At 44.3% G+C, this 22,209-nt stretch overlaps 1 non-coding gene across 1 annotated transcript; it reads right to left on the reverse strand.

The window, feature by feature from the left end:
• Positions 1-3,637: 3,637 nt before the first annotated feature.
• On the reverse strand, positions 3,638-3,711 carry Trnav-cac (transfer RNA valine (anticodon CAC)). Its single transcript has one exon. It is a non-coding gene; the product is annotated as a tRNA-Val (tRNA).
• Positions 3,712-22,209: the final 18,498 nt, after the last annotated feature.

The raw sequence follows: 22,209 nt of genomic DNA on the forward strand, positions 1-22,209 counted from the left end.
GGGTACATACATCTCAAGATAACCTTCCTCCTGATTCCCAAAACAAGCTTTGTAGAGGAAATTTGGGATTATTCCAAACTCTTCTCTCTTTTGCCTCCCACACCCAGTCAGTCACCTAGCCTGCTAATTAGCCTCTTTGCCTTAGTTCTGTGTTCTGTCCCCCTCCAATTCATCCTCCTTTCTTGCAAAGAGATTTTCCAAAACATAAGTCTAATCATGTCACTTTTCAGCTTTAAAATCCACTAGTAACTCTTCATTGCCTTTGGGTTACATCCAAATCAAACTTCTTAGCATGATGCATAGGGCCCCTCAAGATCTGGGCCTTACCATGGGTATCTTCTACATTCTGGTGGCCCCTCTGGTGACCCTGTTCTGCCTTTCCAAACAATTATGTCTATATTTTGTCCCTTTTTTTTTGGGGGGGGGGTTGCTGGGAAATCAAACCCAGGGCCTTATCCACATTAGGTAAGCACTCTCCCAACTGAGCTATATCCCCAGTTCCTTGTCCTTTGTATTTGCTGTTTGGTTCTCTAAACACCCACTCCTTCACCAGTTAACTCCCACTTCAAGCTTTGATCTTAGAAGAATCTTTTTTTGGCATGTCTTGGGCTGCATTTGATATCTTACTTTGCACTTCTATAGCATTACTGTGCTTACATTAAGAATGATGGCTTGCACCATGCTAGCAGCTCTGGAGGCTGAGACAGGAGGATTAAAGCCAGTCTCAGCAATTTATAGAGGCCCTGTTTCTAAATAAAATATTTTAAAAAGAGCTGGGGATAAGCCCAGTGATAAAGCACCCCTGGGTTTGACCCCTGGTGTCTATTCTCTCCCCCCAAAAAGAATGGTGCCTTGCTATTGGTCAGATTTTTGTTTGTTCCTTTGTTTTGTTTTGATATTTAGATATTTGTTTTGATATTAGATTTGTTTTCACCTGGCCCCCTCCTGTTTGTGGGAGCTTCCTGAGGCCTGACAAGGGCTGTTTGTATCTCTAACATCTAAGCACACAGTAGGTGGGTCAGTAAAGATTCTGTAATAAATGAAATTAAACAAAAAAGATGAAGTTTGGCAAACTTTTTAGGAGAGGAATATCCCCCTTCCCTTGCAGAGGAGACAGTGCTGACGACTATTCATCAAGCAGAAGCCCAGGAGACAGTGGGTTTTTCTTGAGGCTGATCGAGCACCCCGGAATCCAGCCCGGCGCCTGCGGCTTTGAGTGGGTCGCGACTCAGAGCCTGTCCGGACCTGGCCATCCGCGGACCAACATTTCTTCCTGCGCGCGCGCGCTGCCAACCCCGCCTCCTCCCGCTGGGAGGATAATTAAAGCGCCAAACTGCGGAGCCGGCGGGCAGTGTTCCCGGGGGCGCATTTCATCGGGTCTGATTAATGAGGCCGGGGAGTTAATGAGGAGAAAGCTAAACGGAGGGAGCTGAGCAGCGGAAGCCCTCTTGGAGATCCCAGAGGGGGCCCTCCGAAGGCATCTCCCGCCCTCTTTTCCGTGGAGGCTTAGTGCAAGCCACATGGTGCCTCTGGTTCCACCGCCGCCTCAGGCCCAGGAAGAGAAGGGGTGGCCTCCTGGTCACACTAGCCTCAGTGAAGTACGGTCTCTTTCCTAACCCAGCTAAACAGGACTTCCCCTACCCCGCAACAAAAACCTTGCCTCTGCTATCCATGGCACAACAAAGGACCCCACCAGAGCGCCCCCTTCCTTTTCTTCTGGGGAAAAATTGGCCTTGGATCTCTGATCACTTACAAATTTCATTCCAGACCCGAATTAAGAACCAGCTCTGCCGTTGCCAACTCAGCAAACTTAGACAAGTTACTAAGTCCTTTGAGCCTCAGATTCTGCATCTGTAAAATGGGACCTTACTCCTTCCCCTGCCAACAAATAGTTCACATTTATTGAAAACTTAGTAAGCACCAGATGCTATTCCAATCGCTAGGCATGTGTAATCTCATTTATTCTTCCCAATAACTCTAGGAAGTAGGTTCTATTTTTAGCATCTTTACTTCAGAGATAATGACATGAAGGCAAAAAGCCTTGTTGTGGTCACCCAGCTACTTTTATATGGGGTCACCTTTTCCTAAGCAGTAGAGCTGAGAGGTGAATATACACTGGCTGCTGACTCCAGATCCTATGTCCTTAGCACTAAGCTGCAGTGCTGGTTCTCCAGGTGATTGTGATAATCAGATCATATAACACACGAACAGGACCTTGTAAACTGTAAAATGCTAAGCAGATGTGAGAAAAAGCCACAATGTTAATATTATTCATTACCATTTTTTAACAGAGTAGACAAAGCAGTAAACTCTGTGTGACCTCCTTGACCACCCCTCAAGTTACACACCTCTGTGGTTTGACCACAAATACACTAAGTGGTCTCTGTCTCCCTACAAGTGGCAGAGCAATGATAGACTGAGTTTTAAAGGAAAGAGCGTAACACAAAGGGATGAGAGTGAGCTTGGACTCGGGACACTCATATTCTCTTGTGACTCTGCCATTCACCAGCTGTGTGAACCTGGGTGAATTGCTTGATGACTCTAGCTTCATCTGTCAGTTGGGAATGCTAACTAATGCCCCTATGTCATGAGGCTGCTAGAAAAAAAGGCAAGCGTGAAGCCTTGGGTGTGGAAGGACATTGTAACTATGTGTTTAGAAATGGCAGGAAGGAGAGTCCAGGTGGTTCTCCAGAGACAGGTCAGGGGTTTCTAGCAATAGAAATAGGGCAAGGCGCTGAGATCCCCAGTGAACAAACATCTTCCTTTCCAGAGCAATCTGACTTTGGGATCTGCAACTTCCTATTGATCTTTAGTCAAGAATGATTTGGGGCCAGAAGCCAATCAGCTCCAACAAAGTGTTGATGGGTTTGAAATGAGCTTATTTCCTCTGGATGAGTTTATTCTGTTGAATCAGAGAAACTGAGGCTGCCCTGGCAACTAAAAAAAAAAAAAAAAAAAATCAGTGCGCTCCCTCTTGTCTGACATCTACATGCTCGGAACCGACCCAGCTCTTAAGGCCCTAGCCCCTCACTAAGTGCTGGGTACCACTCCCCCTCACTGTGGAGCCAGCAACATGAGCAAAAGGGGAGCATCAATAATTTTCTCCAAAGGAGCTGTGTCTAGAGAAACCAATATTTAACATCCCCATTTACATTGAAAGCGTGATTCTGATTATGAGATGGTAATGAGGGGATTAGCCAGAGGAGAGAGCCCCCCTGCCTGCCTCCCCTTCCTGTTCTTCCCTCCATCACCCTGCGTGGGGGGCTTACTTCAGGAGGACTGGATATGGGGGAGGGGTTCAGACGCTCCCACTGGGAGAGCATCAGAGATGCCAGAGCAGGGCAGGGGTTCTCCAAGACCCCATGTGAGAGCCCCTTATTCATGTCTGGAATCAATTAGCCTCAGAAGGGGTGATGGGTGAGATATGAGACACCTGACTCTGGTCCTTCCCACTCAGTCACCTGCACTGAGCCCCTCTACTGTTGGCTTTTGCCCAGTATTCCAGGTCATTGTTTTTTTGTTTATTTATTTTTTTTATGTGGTGCTGGGGATCTAACCCAGTGCCTCACACATGCTAGGTAAGCACTCTACCACTGAGCCACAACCCCAGCCCCAACACATATTTTTTCTTTTTTTGTGTGTGGTACTGGGGATTGAACCCAGGGCCTTGTGCATGTGAGGCAAACACTCTATCAACTGAGCTATATCCCCAGCCCTCAGGTCATTGTTTTTTAGGTGATGGTTTGCTGCTGAGGTGAAGGGCTGAAGTGAGAAAGTGTTAAGAGAACTTTTGCTGGGCTCCTGTCTTCTCTCCCCTGCCTCTCTGAAATGACATCCTCCTTGTTCTCATCTCAGATACTGGATTTTAAACAGGGGGCCGGCCTTTACCTCTGGCTCTTCCTGTGGAACAAGGGGTGGGGGATGGAGAGAACCCAAGGGGGTCACCCATCCTGAGGCCCCGTTTGTTGGTGGACAATGGCGCTCAGACGGGATAATTCAGTGTGTGATTGTGGTCACGCCCCCCCTTTTGTGCCCCTTTCAGAGCCAATCTTCCAGGCCCAGATGGGTTAATCCATAATGCAGACGAGCAAGTAATTGGCTGTCAGCCCAGTCTCCTGCACCCCCTCCCTATTAGTGCCACTGCCCTAATGAAGCCCAGCTTGGAGAGCCCCCTTCTCAATGAGGTGCCGGCCCCGACCCAGCCAGGCACACATGTGTCTCCGCTGCTCTGCCTGAAGCCTGGCTCCCTTTAGGGACCCCACCCCAGCCTCCCCGGGGTGACCCAGCTGCCAGTGCCTTGGCGGCCTTGGGGGGAAGCTGTGATGGATGGGAGGGAGTTAGTTAATAGAGCCCAAAACACATGGGCCCTGTCTCTTATACAACACACACACACACACACAAACACACACACACACACACACACACACACACACACACACACTTTCCAGCTTCCTCTGACAACATCCCTAGTTTTTTTGAAACAGCCCTATGTAATGTTTCCCACTCACATCTCCAACATGAACTGTGCCGAAATAGGATTTATTTTTTTAATTATTTTTAAAATTTGCTCTAAGTAGTTATACATGACAGGAGAATTCATTTTGACACATCATATATAGATGGAGTATAACTTCTCATTCTTCTGGTTGTACGTGATGTAGAGTTACACTGGTCCTGTAATCACATATACAGGCACATAGGATAATAATGAAACAGGATTTAAGTGGGGGCTATGAAACTGCTTCTGTGGACACTGACCCAAGTCATTGCTATTCATCCCATCCCGGCCTCTGCCACCCTAAGTTCCCGTGTGAGTTTTAGGCACAGATAGCTCAAGGCAGGTGAAAAGGTGAGCTTGGCCATCAGCTTACTGTTTCTCAACAAATACTTGAGATTTTTCTTTTTCTTAATTCTTAGCTTTACATCTTTGTCTCCAGACCATACAACTCTTCCCACTCACTTCTGGAACCAGTTCTTTAGTTAGAGTCAGGACCAGAACGAAGCCAAATAGATGTAGTATCTGCAAACAAGAGCTGCTCTCTGTTGAAGTCGTCTTTTCTGGCATTGGGCAACCCTACCAAGTTTGAATTCCCTGTCTCTGAAAGGATTCAAGTCAAACCTGAATGACATCTGTTTAAAATGTCATAGAAGAGAGGCCTGGGGAGACTATTTGCAAAAGGAGTTAACCATTCTTTGATTCCCTAAGCTTATTTTCCTATTTCCATCTTTCTGTTCCCTCTTTTCCCCTAATATAAAAAATGATGGCCTTGCTGACCTTCATGCCAAATCAATAGTGGAAAAGAGATTCTGGATGCTGACTGGCCTTGGGGGTGTCTGTTGAGGCAGGAGCTCTGTACTCTAAAGAGACCCCCCAACACAACATCTGCCTTCTTTCCTTGATCCACTTAAATCTTTACAAATGATATATTTGGGGGGAGGAGGTAACCAGGGATTGAACTCAGGGGGCACTTGGCTACTGAGCCACATCCCCAGCCCTATTTTTTTGTATTTCATTTAGAGACAGGGTCTCACCGAGTCACTTAGCACCTGGCCTTTTGCTGAGGCTGGCTTTGAACTCATGATCCTCCTGCCTCAGCCTTCCAATCCGCTGGGATTACAGGTGTGCACCACCACACATGGCTATTTTTTCCACCATTTATATGCACATAGGAAATAATTCAATATAACTAAATTATTTACGGAATTCTGCCAGGGACAGTGTTTATAATCTTTGTACTTAGATCATCACTCCAGATCCATTCCTATGTTTCTGTCTTTTCTTTTAATACCAGGGTTAGTGCCCTGGAATAGATAAACCTTCTCATTATAAAATTTTAGAGATCTGAGTCTCTGAGACTATCAATGTTGGAATCTGTAAGGGTTTCTAATATCACAATGAGGACCCTTTATGATGAAGACCATGAGGAAGAAAATAAACCCCCAAACTGGTTAGTGCAGGGCTCAACAGACAGAGGCAAGTGATTCTGAGAAATCTTGCCCCGTTTCTGATTAGATGGGGGAACAGCACTGGGTGGTGAAATATCATTCAGAGGTTACTCCTAGGAGATGCTGAATATTTATGAACTATGCAATCAGGCCCTAGGATGTAAGGTTTAAAGAATAAACAAGCAGCAGGGTATGGATATGGAAGATGGAAGGGGAGTCATGGAAGAGAAACCATGGGAAAGGAGAAGGGCACAACAGGGAAGGAAGGAAAGAAAGAAAAGTTTCCCAGGATTTGTCAGTTTAGTTTCATTTCTACTTATTGTGTAGATGGAAATGAGGTCATAGTGAAACTGGGCTTTTTCAGATCAGACTGTGCGTCTCTTGTGGGAGTCCAGAAAGATCTTTTTTTTTTTTTTTTTTTTTTTTTTTTTTTTTTTTTTTTTTTTTTTTTTTTTTTTATTTTTTTATTTTTTTTTTTTTAGAGAGAGTGAGAGAGGAGAGAGAGAGAGAGAGAGAGAGAGAGAGAGAGAGAGAGAGAGAATTTTTTCAATATTTATTTTTTTTCAGTTCTCGGCGGACACAACATCTTTGTTGGTATGTGGTGCTGAGGATCGAACCCGGGCCGCACGCATGCCAGGCGAGCGCGCTACCGCTGAGCCACATCTCCAGCCCCCAGAAAGATCTTGGAGTCATCTTTTCTCCAAGGAATTGAACTCCAGGAAAAGTCAGTGAAAAGGAGGCCCTTTATGGCATAAGAAATCAAAGGTCAATGTGAGTAGGAAAGGAGGGGACCCCAGGGCTGGGGAATCCCTGCAGATCCTGGAGGTAGGTCCAGTATTCAAGGGAAATGCAAACACACACAAGCATCAAAGGAACACAAACAATACTCAGTGATATAGGCTGTAAAACACTTTCACACATATGTATTTAACACAAAAGCATTTCTCTCTGAATGGAAATCATGAGAGGCAAAAGAATATTCCTCTTTAATTGAAAAGTAGGACATTCTCTCTATAGGATAAAGGGGATTTGAAGATCTTAATTGGTCTCTTCCTTTGTGAATTTCATCCCTGCCTACAGAGAGGGGTCATGGGGAGAGAAAGAGAAAGGGAGAGAGAGGAGAGAAATTAAGACAGAAAGCAATAATGAACAGAGTCCATTTTGACTTTCCTGAGACTGGAAATATGCCAGGATTTATAGATATGAGCAAATTCAAAGAGCCACAGGTTTAATACAGATAGAAACAGGGGCTGGAGGACTTCAGAATTAAAAACAAATGACAGAAAAAAATCCAGAGGACTTAGTGAATTTCACTCAGCAATGTGGATGTAACTCTGTTACTTGAATTATGCATAAGGGTAGAATGTGTACATGTCAGAGGTGAGGCTAGGGGAGTCTTCCTTCTGCTATGCTCAAATGCAGTTCTTTCACAGGGATGCAGTTTGCTTTGTTGATTATGCATATGGGTGTAGAGTCAGCCTGAGTTTAAATCCTGAATCCTCCATTTACTAGCCAAAAACTTCAGTCAAGTTACTTAACCACTCTGTGTCTAGGCTCCCCACCTATAAAATGTGGATAAAATTTTTACCTAACTATAGAGTTAATAGGAGAATTAAGTAAGTAAACTCATAAAGCACTTAGAACAGTCCAAGCAATAGTAAGTCCACAATAAATATTATTCATTTCTTCTTTAATGTTAAATGAGCATTTATGATGTGTCAGACTTTGTTAGACACCAGATATACAAAGATAAACAAGTTCCCCTACTCTTCAGGGGAACTTGGAGCTGATAGGGAAGATATGCATGTAATTAAAACATCATCTGTTACATTATATGGAAAGGAAATGGACCAAATGGTCTGGGAGGACCCTACTCTAGGAGACTTAGAAGGACTTCACTAATCAGGTGACTGAAGTTGGATAGCCAGGATAAAGGAATTCAGAAGGGGGAGAAGGGCAGGAAAAAGTCACTTCAGGAAGGGAGGATAGCAAGAACCAAGACATTGAAGTACAGAGAGTATCAATCAGTCAAGGACTTCTTTGTCACCTGGGTGGGAGTCTATTCTATAGGAAGGAGAGATTCATTATCATTTTTAAATAGGTAAATGACATGCTCAGATCTGAAAATTAGAGATAGCATGTAGCTCAGTGTCTGACACTTAGTAGGTGCTTACTAAGTGGGGATTGGACAATAACAACTCCATAGTATCAGTGTGGAGGATGGATTCTCAGTGGGAGACTGAAATCAGGGATCAGGGTAAAGGATGGTGAGAATCTAAGCTGAGGCAGTGACAACAGAAATGTACAGAAGGTACAGAGGTGATGATACACCTCTCAGAAACTCACTGGACTGTCATGCTCAATTTGGGACCTGGAGTTTAAGAGGGATATGGAGAAATTAGAGTCCAGGAAAAAAATCCTGCTTACATCTGTAACAAAACAGTAGTAAATACTGGGAATAATCATAATAAGAAGTGATATAAATAATGAAAGCATTAAAAATATTAAATGACATTAAAATCTGGTAGCTGTTTTATCTTCCACAACCCTGGATTAGAGGTGGGATGAGAATATTCCTGCTTCTCATAGTTCAATCTTCTCATACTTCTCTCTTCCTCCTCCCTAAAAATCTCCCTGCCTTTGAATCTAATGTCATAAGACTCTATCCAGTTTCTTTGCTGCTCATTTTCATGACCTCCTGTCCTCCCAGCATCTTGTTTACTCTATCTTGACCATGAACTCCTGTGGCATACTCGAGTGGATTTTGCTATAATCAATAACTGAACTCTTCACGATCTCAATTTCAAACATTCTCACTTCCAATCTCAATTACCTGTTTTTTCCCCCTTACTTCCTTTCTTCTGGTATTCCAATTACAACAAATCTTAAATCAGGGCAGGACAATCCATTGATCTCAATTCCTTTCCATTCACTTCAATTCATTTTCATTGTTGATCTCATGGTCTCACTTGCCTTCTTACTCAGCTTAAATTGGCACATTTAATCATTAGAATGAGTTTCTTTTTCTTTTTTTTTTAAAGAGACAGGGAGAGAGAAAATTTTTAATATTTATTTTTCAGCCTTTGGAGGACACAACATCTTTGTTTGTATGTAGTGCTGAGGATCGAAACCGGGCCGCACGCATGCCAGGCGAGCGCGCTACCGCTTGAGCCACATCCCCAGTCCCAAGAATGAGTTTCTTGAAGACATCCTAACTTCCTTACCTAACTCTTCTGTGAGCTTGTTTGGCTAACCCACAATCTTGGAGAAATTCAGCTTTCTACCTATTCCACACCTGCACTCAATTGGCTGAATGTACTTGGAGAAAAAGATAAGACTGCTGGTCTCACTTTTAATTAATGATTACTAACCTCAAGTAGTTCTAGAGAATGCTGCCTAGTAAATATACACCTTACTATAGTTGTTAACCCTCCTGCTTTCCCACATGACTGTCGGTCACTGTTCTCTGTTCAAACTGCCAACTCCTCATCCCCTGTCCTCACTCTTAGCTCATAACATTGTTTCCTATTTCATGGAGAATAGAGAAGCAATCAGAAGAGAAATCCCCTGGGATCCCATCACTACATCTCAACACCTCTTTGTATCTGTGTCCCTATATCCTATCCTTTGTTCTATTTCTGTGGATGAGCTATTTATGTCCTGGGTAAGAAAATCCATTCATTCACTTATGCACTAGATGCCATTGTCCCTCCTACCCAGGGACATTGCAATTCCAGCAGCTCTTCCCCCTCTTCTCTATATCATAAGTTTATCTTCTCAATGATGTATTTTTTAGCTAGCATGTAAACATGAGATTGTTTCCTTCATTTTATTAAAAAATTCCTAATTTTACTTTTTTCCAACTATCTCCTTATAAATATCTTTTCCATTTCAGCAAAACTCTAATTCTGTTCCATTTATTCTCAATGAATTTGCAACCTACTCCAGATATTTTGCTCCCACCAGCCTACCAAATCTGCTTTTAACAAAGTCAACAGTGACATCTGAATTACTAAATTCAATAGTCAATCTCAGTCTTCATCCTAGTTTTTTTAGTCCATTTGAAGTATCACACACACACACACACACACACACACACACACACACACACACAATGTCATAGACTGGTAGCCCAAACAACAAATACTTACTTTTTACAGTTCAAGAGGCTTGTAAGTCCAAATAAAGATGCTGGCAGATTCAATGTAAGGACCTGCTTCCTGGTTTATAGAAGGCTGCTTTCTCTATGTGCCACCATGTGATGGAAGAGGCAAGAGAGCTCTCTGGGACCTATTTTATAAGGGCACTAATCCCAATCATGAGGATCCACCTTCATGACCTTATCACCTCCCAGTGGCCCCACATTCAAATACCATCACCTTGGGGTTATGATTTTAATATATCTATTCTAGGGGGCACAAACATGGAGTCCATAACATGGACTGATGTTCCATTCACCAAGATCATTCCCTCCTCCTTCACTTGTTCCTCTTTTCTTCAGTTAGTTTACAAGATGCCACATTCTTCCAGATCTCTCTTACCTCTCTGGTCTCCTCTCAGCCTTCTCTATTCTTCCTCTTCAGTTTCCTAAATTCTAAATGTTACAGTGCCCAGTGGCCCAGTCCTTGTTCCTGCTCATTTTTATCTATCTCCCTTGGTGACTTTATCTACTTCTGGGTCTTTAAGCATTTATGTGATAAGGGTGCTCAGATTTATACATCTATCCTAGATGTGATCCTCTGAATTTCAGGTGAGTCTATTCAACTGACTATGTGATGCCATCACTGGGATTTCTTTCTTTCTTTTTGGTATCAGGGATTGAATCCAGGGTCCTTAGCCATTGAGTCACATCCCCAGCCCTTTTTATTTTTTATTTTGAGACAAGGTTTCCATAAGTTGCTTAGGGCTTTGCTAAGTTGCTGAGGCTGGCTCAAACTTGTGATCCTTGTGCTTCAACCTCCTGAGTCACTGGGACTATAGGCATATGCCACCATGCCCAGCTCCAGCTCTGGAATTTCTAACAGGCATCACAAACTTAATATGCCCTGAACTGAGCTCCTAATATTTTCCACTGAATCTAGAATGCCTTTAGGTTTTCTCATCTTAGTAAAATTTTGTTAGATCTATTTCTTCCTGTGGTACAGGGAGGGGATTGAACCCTTGTGGATACTCTACCACTAACTACATCCGCAGTCATTTTTTTTTTTTTTAATTTTAAGACAGGATCTTGCTAAGTTGCTGAGTTGGCCTCAACTTGCAATCCTCCTGTCTCAGCATCCCGAGTTGCTGGGATTACAGGTGTGTATCACTGTACCCTGCTGTAGGTTCTGTTTTGAAAATATATCCAGAATCCACATACTTCTCACCACTGCTGGTACCACTCTGGTCTTATCTACCAGCATCAATTATCTATACATTGCAAATGTTTTCCAGCTGGTTTTCTTGACTCCTGCCTTTACCCCATTCTCAGACTATTCTCAGCATACTAGTCAGAGAAATCCTATTAAAAAATAGGGCAGAATATGTTAGTCCTCTGGTCAAATCTCTCTAATGACTCTCATCTCATTAAAAAAAAATTACTGAAGTCCTTGTATGTCTTACATGGACTATGCAATCTCTTCACTCTTGATGTCTCTCCCTAGTTACTCTACCCACATAGATCTTCATTTTCCTTAACTCACCAGCTATACTACTGTCTCAGGGCTTTCGTACTTGCTATTTCTCCATCTGGAATGTCTCTTTCTTAAGATAGCATGGCTCATTCCTTCACTTACCTAAGGTCTTTACTTAAATGTAATTTTCTCAATGAAGACTTATCTGAGGAGCCCCATTTAAATGAAATTGTGGCATTTGCAGGTAAATAAATGGAGTTGGAGAATATTATGCTAAGTGAAGTAAGCCAATCCCAAAAAACTAAAGACCAAATGTTTTCTCTGATTAGCGGATGCTGATCTATGATGGGGGGGGTGGGGCATGATAAGAATGGAGGAACTTTGGATTGGGCAAAGAGAAGGGCGGGGAGAGGTTATGGGGGTAGGAAAGATGGTGGAATGAGAAGGGCATCATTACCCTAGGTACATGTGTGATTGCACGAATATCATTACCCTAGGTACATGTGTGATTGAACGAATGGTGTGCATCTCTGCATAGTGTACAACCGTCGAATTGAAATGTTGCACTCCATTTGTGTATGATGAATTAAAATGCATTCTGCTGTCATGTACAACTAAGTAGGACAAATAAAAATAATAATAAAAAATTACCTTCTCCCACCACTACTAAATAGTTTTCATTACTATTTAACTTGTTATACATTCAACAGATTTATCTTGTTTATTGTCTATCATATCTATTAGAAGGTAAGCTCCACAATAAAAAATGACAAAATCATAGAATTTGCAGGGAAATTGATGGCACTAGAGCAGATTATGCTTAGTGAAGCTAGTCAATCCCTAAAAAACAAATACCAAATGTCTTCTTTGATATAATGAGAGCAACTATGAACAGAGCAGGGAGGAAGAGCAGGAAGAAAAGATTAACATTAAACAGAGACATGAGATGGGAGGGAAAGGGAGAGAAAAGGGAAATTGCATGGAAATGAAGGGAGACCCTCATTGCTATACAATATTACATATAAGAGGTTGTGAGGGGAATGGGAAAATAAACAAGGAGAGAAATGAATTACAGTAGATGGGGTAGAGAGAGAAGATGGGAGGGGAGGGGAGGGGGGATAGTAGGGGATAGGAAAGGTAGCAGAATACAACAATTACTAATTGGGCATTATGTAAAATTGTGGATGTGTAACCGACGTGATTCTGCAATCTGCATTTGGGGTAAAATTGGGAGTTCATAACCCACTTCAATCTAATGTATGAAATATGATATGTAAAGAGCTTCGTAATGTTGTGAACAACCAATAAAATAAATAAATAAATAAAAAGGGCACTGGGCCCTGTACCGTTGACCTCAATAAAACACCGCTGTCTGGAAAAAAAAAAAAAAAAAGAAGGTAAGCTCCACAAAAACAGTTACTTTGGTAACTGATGTATGCCTAATTTTCAAACGAATGCTTTGTATAGAGTAGATGTTCAATAAATCCTCATTTAGAGAATGAATAAATACAAAAATCTTGTCTCTGAAAAGAAAACATCAGTACTGTGAAGACATCAAATCTCTTAGATTGGTCCAAAAATCTAGGTAACTCAATAGTAAGTCTCAAAAAGATTTTTTCAAAGCTTAATTGAAGGATACTTAAGGCCATCTATTTTTTTTTTTTTAGGAATAGCTGGAAGAAGTCTAAACATTAACAGTAATGAAAAGAAACTATCAGATAGTAAAATAAATTACAGAACTGCAATAACTGAACAATAAATATTGCCATGAGAGTTAACATACAGATCAACTGAAGAACAGAGATTCCTAGTCACACAGGAATTTTGCATATAAGAAAAGTGGCCCTGCAAATCAGTGAAGGAAAAATAGAGATAGCTGCTTATCTGTTTTAGGGAAAAATTGTATCTTTACCTTAATCTTTATACAAAAATAAAGTCTAGTTGCATTGAAAGGCTAAGTGTAAAATATTAAACCCTAGAATTATTAGAAGAAAGTAAGGATTCTATTCTATCTTGGCAACAGAAAGACTTCCTAAGCATAACAAAACCCCAAAAGTTACATTATGTTCATAGCATTTGACTTTATTTTTTTCATCAGGCAAAATATTTCAAAATTAAACGTTGAATGACAAACTGAGGGAAAATTGCAACATACATTTGAGAGACAAATAATAAATTTTCCCCAATCACATAAGGACAAAGCATGCAAAAATATGCAAGTGGTCAATAAACATATGAAACATGGTCAAATTCCCTTTGAAATAAGAATGAGTATAACAAAAATTAAATGCATATTTCATCTATTGACTAGAAAAAAATTATTATATTTGGTCCTGGAGAGGAATCAGGAGCTCTCATACACTACTGATAATTGAGATTATAAACTGTGGCAATATTTTGGAGGGCAATTTTGATAATATCTATGAAAATTGTGAATGCATAGGCTTTTTGCTGTGTAGCAATGAAAAGTTTACTTAAGTATAGTTTTTTTATTTATGTATGTTTATCATTTTTTAATAATCTGGAAGGGTAACATGAAACCATCAGTGGGTTTGTAAGATGAAAACAACTTAATGGGGTAGGGACTAAGACTTTTCATCTTGGGCTCTTTTACTCTGCTTGAATATCCTTGCATGGGCATGCATTATAAAAACATTTTTAAGGATAGAAATATAGAGCTTCTAGGGACATCGGGAGTAATGGAGGGGGAAGGAGGGAGAACAAAGGAAAAGAAGGTATACTAAGTTGAATAGTGTACGCCCTGAAAAATTTCATGCCCACCCAGAAGTTCACCATGTGACTTTGAAGCTAGAGGTATAGCTCAATAGCATGTGTGTTCAATCTATAACATGTGTATGTATGTGTGCACACACATCACACAAAGAGACCTTATTTGGAAGAGAATTTGTTTAGACTTTGACAGATATAATTAAGATTTAGTCTTACTAGATTAAGACAAGCCCTAATCCAATGACTAGTGGCCTTACAGGAAGAGATAACAGAGAGCCACAGAAGGGAAGAAGGCTGTATGAAATATTGAAGTGATGGGGCTGAGGGTGTAACTCACTGGTATACTGCTTCTCTAACATGCACAACGTCCTAGATTTAATCAACAATATTGGGGGAAAAAAATGAAGTGTTGCATCTACAAGCTGAGGAATGCCAAGGATTGTTGGCAAGCACTACAAGCTGTAAGAGGCAAGGGAAGATCCTCCTCTAGAGCCTTCAGAGAGAGCATGGCTCAGCAGACACTTGGATACCAGACTTCTAGCTTCCAGAACTGAGAAAATACATTTCTGTTGCTTTAAGCCACTCAATTTGAGCCAGTTTGTTACAGTGGTCCTAGAAGCAGTCCTAACACAGGAAGAGAGAGGGGGTGGGGGAAGAAGGCAAGTAGGCCCAGAGGGGCAGTTGTGAGATTAACTATTTAATCAGCTGTATTCACTAAGCATGTATTTATGGAGTGCTTGCTTGCTGTGTACCTAGTTTTATAACAGGAACCAAGAAAGCCCTTCTCCCTAGCCTATGTGACATCTGTTCTGGGATGTGGACATTTCTGCCCAATTGCCTCCAGATTTCCCGACTTGGTGGGGTGTATGGCAAAGTGTCTCCTGGAAGGGTCTTCCAGTGGAACCCTGTGGGGATAGGGGTTCTCTTGGGTAGGGGGCCCTGGCTTATTATCTCAGCAGTACAGGGGTTGAGCCAACAAACTCTGACTCCTGCTGGGGGCAGCTCCTGCTGTCTGCTTTCCAGCTGGGTGCCTGCTCTTTGCTCTCTGATTCCTCCTCCTGTTTGGCCCTCTGGCTCCTGCCGGCTAGGTCACAGCCCCCTGGCATCATTACTCAGAAGCTGGCAGCTCTGCTGGGCCATTCACAGCATAGTCTATCAGGATAGATATTGGGGTCCTTTACCCCTTCCCATAAAAAAAACACATATGCACACATATGCTCAATTCATATTAGTACCCTGGGATGGGGTCCAAGCAGAGATAGTGAAGGGAAGCTGCAGGCTCTGGGGGGATGCAAATGGACTGGGCGTTGTGTGTGTGTATTGTGGGGAAGTCAGAGGTAGTAATCAATGTGAGATTGTGGGGAGGTTGTCCTCAGACTGCCCTCCTGGGCAATAGCTCATCCACAAGCAGCTGGCATGCAGACTTTGGACCACCAAGAAGCCTCCCCAGCTTGGCCACTGAAAATTCCCATCCACATTCTCTGGCCTTCATGCTGGCACTAGGCTGAGGAAGTTAGCTACTCTTGCCCCCAACACGCGCGCGCGCGCACACACACTCACACACACACACACACACACACACCTTCAGGTTGCTGTGTAAGTGTTAACTCATGATTGCTTCCATTTCCTATTCTCCCTGTTTTCTGGAAACCCACTTGTTCCAAATACCACCCTGGGAAAGAAATACTTTTCTTCCACATCTATCTCATCAACGCCCGGCCTTATGCTTTTTTTCTATAACTTCACCTTCACATACAGGCACCCACCCAAATACACTAACACTCATACGTATGCTCATCCTCATATTCTCTCTCTCTCTCTCTCTCTCTCTCTCTCTCTCTCTCTCTCTCTCTCACACACACACACACACACACACACTACACACACACCCAATTTTTTCCCATCAAAGGTGGGACCTTATATGACTAAACCTAACCCCTAATTCCACAAATTCAACACCTCTTATACTCCCCGCCTTCTGCTACTCTCTCGTCTAACAAGTTCCCTTTAAAACCCCCTTTTCTCTTCCTTACCCTTATAGAGTTTGGACTGTTATGTATCATTGGTAAAACTCCAGAAGAGAGTTTCCCAAAGTGGTAGACGGGGGAAGCCCTGAACTTAACTCTGACTCTTTCTTCACCCTAAGGTGAGAGATTACAAACTAACTGCATTGGCCCTGGATAAGGTTTCTCTGATCCCAGAGTATTTACTGAGTATTTTAGGTGTAACACAACCACCTAAACTGTACAGATTAGGAAATGGAAAAAAAAATACATTTACCTTTTCCCTCAAAACAAGAGGAAAATTCAAAGAGCTATCTTAGTAATTTGGAGAGGGGAAGGAGTAGACAGTAAGAAAACAAGTAGGACACAAACCCTCTCCAGAAATGCCTTTGGAAACAGCCCATATGAAAGCTGGGGGTCAGGTTTCAGGTTGCCCTGGGACCATAGTAAAAATGGGGAAGGAAAGGAGAAGGCTGCAGAAGAGCTGGCAAGTGTGGCCTCCACTGGGCCTTCTCTCCTCCCTCTGGGATCCCTTTTTTGCCAGACCTGGAAGTCTAGGGACACTCTGCCTGCCCTCGGGAGGTGGAGGAGGAAAAGAGCTGAACCTTGGGCTGTGGATGACAAACACTCACTCTTTGTGTCACCTCCCTCCAGCACTCCATCCTTTTTTTAGTTTTAGTTCTGAGTTAATTTAAAAGGAGAGTATCTAGAGCTAGTAAGAAAAAGAAAGAAGGAAAGAGCAGAGAGAAACAAGAAGGAAAAGTGGGGAGAGGAACGAGAGCGTATGGACAAGGGTGAAGTGTAGAACAGGGACAAAATACGGGGCCGGGAGTGTCCTGGAAAGGAGAAAAATACTTCCACTATTTGTCCAGTTTCCAAACCCAGACGACAGGGATTAGAAAGCGGCAGTGCCCAGGGGCTGAGCTGCTGCCTCCGCTCAGGGAACCCTGAGCAAATACGCCCTGATCCCCACATAAAGGGCCAATTAACTGCGCCGTCTTCGGAAACAAATCCGCTAACAGGGTGACAAGCCCCTAGACGCCGGCGGGCTCTGCGTTTGCTGAGAGGCCAGCCAGGAGCAAATCAGGGGATTAGAAGGGGGCAGGATCTGCATGATGGGAGGGTTTCCAACCTTCTTCGCTTCAGAGAAAGGCCTGGTGCCAGGCTGCCGTTTCTTTTCTGTCCTGCTTGGAGTTCTAATGTGATGGAACCCGCGTGACCGCGTCAACAGGGGGCCCTTGCAAAGGACTCTGGTATTGTGAATCTGAAGGGTCAGAGCAGATCAAGCTGCAAAAATCTTCCTTAACAGATGGGAAAACAGGTCTAGAACGGTGATGTCTTGTAATTGGCAAATACAGGATTGGAATCTGTTCTGGGTTAGTCATTGCTGAAGGAAGAAAGGATTCTGTTGCGGAAATGTAGTATACCTCTTACCATCTCTCCTATCTGAATGCCTCCTGGCCCTGGTTCAAGACCTTACAGCACGGGACAGACGTATAACACTTTTTCTTGGAGAGAATGGGTCATTAGCCCTTCTTCCACCTACACCTGTCTCAGCCTTAAGGTTTGCTCTGATTGAGTCTTCCGAGAGGCATCGGACCCTAGTTCAGCACAGACAGAAGAGGTGCTGAAAGAACAGCTCCCAAGGCTTCTCTTCCACATCTGTCTGTCAAGAGTTGTCTCCCCAATACCTGGTTTATGCTTGGGTCTTGCTAAATCCTGCTCAGAGCTGCAGCGAAAGAGTAGGAAGATTAATCTAAACATACATTAGTTGGAAGGTCTACCAGGAGGGGTGTGGACTGAGGAGGAGTCTTAGGGCAAGCCCCTCACCCCATAACAAGGTCTCACCTCACTTGCATGCCGTCCTTGACTGTTTACCCAGGGGTGTACGATTGTACATATTCCTCTGATCTCAACCTGTTCAACAGCTCCTTCCAGGCAGTGCACGGTTGTCTCACCATTACAGCCTGATGACGGAGCCAGAACGCTCCCGCTCACTCATCAGCAGTATCCTACCACAGATGGAAAGTCGTCCTGATCTCTCTCTTCCCCAATACTTCAAGACAATTTCCACTCTAGGAAAAGTGTGAGCATTTGTTTGAGAGGGTGAGGGGGACTGGAAGATCTTTGGGTTAAAAAAAAAAAAGCTATAGAGAATTCAGAAGTAGGCTGAGATTATGGGGGGGGGGGTTATGTCCCCTCACCCACCCAAGAATGACCCATATCAGGTTCGAACAGATTTACACGAATTTTGCATCCGTCTTTTCTCTTGCACTTGCTTTTACAGAAACAATATTGCTCTTTGTCTTTGTCCTAGACTCCTTGGTGCTCTTTCAGACTCCTCAAAAAATGTAAAGCAATTTAATAAAAACATGTCAAAGCAGAGTAATACAGACTACGCAAATAAAAGCAAGTTGCTTGGGTTTCCCTGTGTCCTTCCCTTCAGTTTAATTCGTGTTCTGACTATCTCGCTGGAACTCCTGGATTAGGACGTCTGAAGCAAGGACTCCTGGGCCAAGGGGGCCAACGTGAATCATCCTATTCCCTGGTCTCCTGGCTGCAAATCAATTAGGGTGAACCTACGTTGGCATTTTCTTCCCACTACCAACTTCCGCACAAATCACCCCAGCCTCCTGAGCTACCATCACTAAGCTCCGAGGCTTCAAAGGGAATGAAAGGGCTTTGAAAGCTTAAATGCCATATGCTTACACTTTGCCTCAGTTTACCTGAGGTCCAGGAGGGGAGAGGGCAAATTCCTATTTTAAAGTTGGGCAGAAGGACAGAGTCAGAGCCTCGTTTCTCATCTTGGGTGCTTTGAGTGAGGAAAGAAACTCTTCACGTCCAGAACAGGACTCTGAGCCAAGGGTGCGGGGCGGGGACTCCAACGTGCGCTCTGCGACTCTGGTTTCCTGCCCTGCTAGTGGCGGTCCGGGTGGGGGTGGTAGTGCGGAGGGAGGTGGATTAAGCCCTTAATTACGCCGTGATCGGCATGGCACCTGCTTTCCGCACGCCCATCTCCCAGGGGACTCTGGCACTGGGGGGTGGAGAGAAGGACCAGCGAAGGAGGAGGGCACGGGAAGGCACGGGCCGTACCCAGGCGCGCCTGCAGGACAGCGGCACCGTGGCTGCGGCAGCGCGCAGAGGCTGTGGAGGGGCTTTCGGCTCCCGGCCCACGGGTCTCAGACCCAGGGGCTGGGCCCCGAGCCCCCAGCCCCGGTCCCAGTCGGGTCGCGCAATGCTGCGCTACCTGCTCAAAACGCTGCTGCAGATGAACTTGTTCGCGGACTCCCTGGCCGGGGACATCTCTAACTCCAGTGAGCTGCTCTTCGGCGGATTCAACTCCTCGCTGGCGGCGCTCAACCACAGTACGCTGCCTCCCAGCGCCCCCTCACTCAACGGTGAGACTACCCCGTGGGGACGTCGGATACCGGGCTAGGGGTGAGAAGAGAGAACTAGGTGCAGAGGAAGGCTAAAGCGCTCCTGTCTCAAAAGTCCAGAACTCAGCCGCGTCTTTCAGCGCCTCGGGGGGGAAACTGGGGTCCAGAGGTTAATTTGGAGCACCTAAGTGGGGGGTATACGTGGGAGGTCGAGGGCTTCAGAGGAGGTCGCTATTGAATCCTTTACTTCACATCTCTCCAACTGCCTCCCACGCCCACTCCAGGTGAGGAGAACCATGGCTGGTGATGGGCAAGTCCCAAGCTAAGAAAGGCCCCGGCCCACCGCTTAGAGGACAGTGAAGGGGGCGCGGTCACCGGCGTGTCTGAGCCTAGCTGTCACTTGGTGACCGACCCAGATATCAGGTCTACCTTCAGGATTCGAAGCTTTCCAACAATTCACTCGGGACCAGAGTGAAGAATCCAAAATGTTGGCTGGGTTTGCTACCCAGGGGACAAGGACAGCGATCATTTCAAGGAAAGTTAGAACTAAGTTTGTCTCCCAGTGGTAGGACTCAGAACCGGCCCATCTCGGCAGAGATGCGGCGAGCAGGCAGTGCCGGCGGCGAGGTCGTTACCGCTAATTACGGTGATTAATAAATGACTGGGACTACGCTCACTCCCCAAGCGCAGCGGGGAGGCGGCAACAGTGGGCTGCGGGCTGCCTGGGGAGAAGCCTCATCGCGCCTCCTGCTGGCAGTGTCAGGAACTCCCACTTTCCGGGCCTTTTTGCGGGGGTTTCTTTTCAGGTACTCCCTACCCTATCCCTCGGCGTTGGCTCTCTTTAGTTCAGTAGCGACCACTGTGCAGGAGACTCGAAGGTAGCAGGAAGGGAAATCTGGGCAATGTGTGTGTATGTTGAGTACTCCAGGTGCTGGGGAGGAGCCCCAGAGCCCCATTAGCATGTCCATTAGCTATTCATTAGGCTGCAGTAGAAGCATCTCCAGAGACAAGGAATGACGGGGATGAAATTCCAGAGAAAGAAAGCCTGCAGCTGTGTCTACAGGAATTATGGAGAAAGAACCAGGCAGAAGGGTGTGGTATGTATGGAAGGAATGGAGAAGACGATGGGGAATGAGCTGGAATCCTACAAGCTGTTGACTCTAGAGGATTCCCAGGGGTTTAAGCTCAGAGCCCCTTCTCACCGATGCCCTAGAGTCACGCCTTCACTCCTGTAAGGCTTTTACAGTGTTTCATCATACATGGTCTCATTTAAGCTTGAAAAATTAGTGAGTTATATAGGGAAGATGTTAATAATCACATTTTGCTGCTGAGGAAACAAATTTATAGAGGGTGACTGGCACCCCAAATGGTCACAAAAGCAGGATGAAATAAAATCTTGGCAATAACAGATCTAAGTCTGCTTTCATCACTCCTGAGGGTTATGTAAAGAGGAAAAAAAATAATATTTGGGACTGCTTGAATCAGATCTAGGTAGAGACTGTAGGGACCATGATAAGGTGGGGTGTGCTGGGCAAGAAGAGCCCTTAAGTAATGGTAGAATCATCTTGTGTTGATCCTTCCTCCAAAGGCTTTACAGCCATTATGGTTGGGGACTTCAACACTACAGATAATGACTCAGAGAAGTTAAATAATTTGCCCAAATTGTTATAGCTATTCAGTGTTAAAATCTGAGAACCCAGCCCTGAGTGTTTGGAAGCTTAACCATTCCTGGGTTCACCATGGAAGGTGCCACATTGAGACTGGGATGGGATGGGGAAGTACTCGTGAGCAGCAGAGATTCCCATTTGGAGGGGAGAAGATAGAGAAAATTATTCCTTCCCCCAAGTGGGAGAGAAATTGATCTTGTCTCCAAACATTATCTGTCCCCAGGATTGAGCCAGCTATTGTAACCAGTTCAGCTTTGTTTACCCCAGAACTTCTAAGAGGAGGGGCAGGAAGTGAAATCTAATCCTACACCCAGCCTGGAAGCCAGAGGTCCCTGAGGATTTTGGAACAGGGTGGGATGGGCGGGGGCGAGGGGAGGCGCTGAACAGATGCGCCTTGTACTAGTCCCTGGTTATTTAAGGACGTCAGAATACACGATACTGCAGCGGCGCCTACTGGTCCAAACAGGATACAAATTCTTTTCTGAAGGCCGGCTAAGAGATGAGTATTTAACAAGCTCTGGGATCCTTCCTGGATCCCAAACAGTGCCAAAGAAGATAAACAGGCAGAAATCTATAGGCTAAGTGAGAGGCATGGACAGAACTTGACTACTAACTGATCCGAGGCAACAAAGGACGTAGAATTTATTTTCCAGTGGGGTTTTTGTTTTGTTTTGTTTTCGTTTTTGCCTTTCTTGGCTACCTTTAGTAAAATAATCTGTTGAAAACTATACACCACTTAGAAAAAGGATCATTGTAGACACTTCTGCTATCATTTGTGTTCTATATCTGTGATGTCACAGAACCCCCAAGGCTAAAGGAAGTTGTCTGGAGTGTCGTAGAAACCAAGTTAAGAACTCCTTCCTTCTAGTTTGAG

Source organism: Urocitellus parryii, chromosome 4 (assembly GCF_045843805.1).
Source record: "Urocitellus parryii isolate mUroPar1 chromosome 4, mUroPar1.hap1, whole genome shotgun sequence".
Taxonomy (NCBI): Eukaryota; Metazoa; Chordata; class Mammalia; order Rodentia; family Sciuridae; genus Urocitellus; species Urocitellus parryii.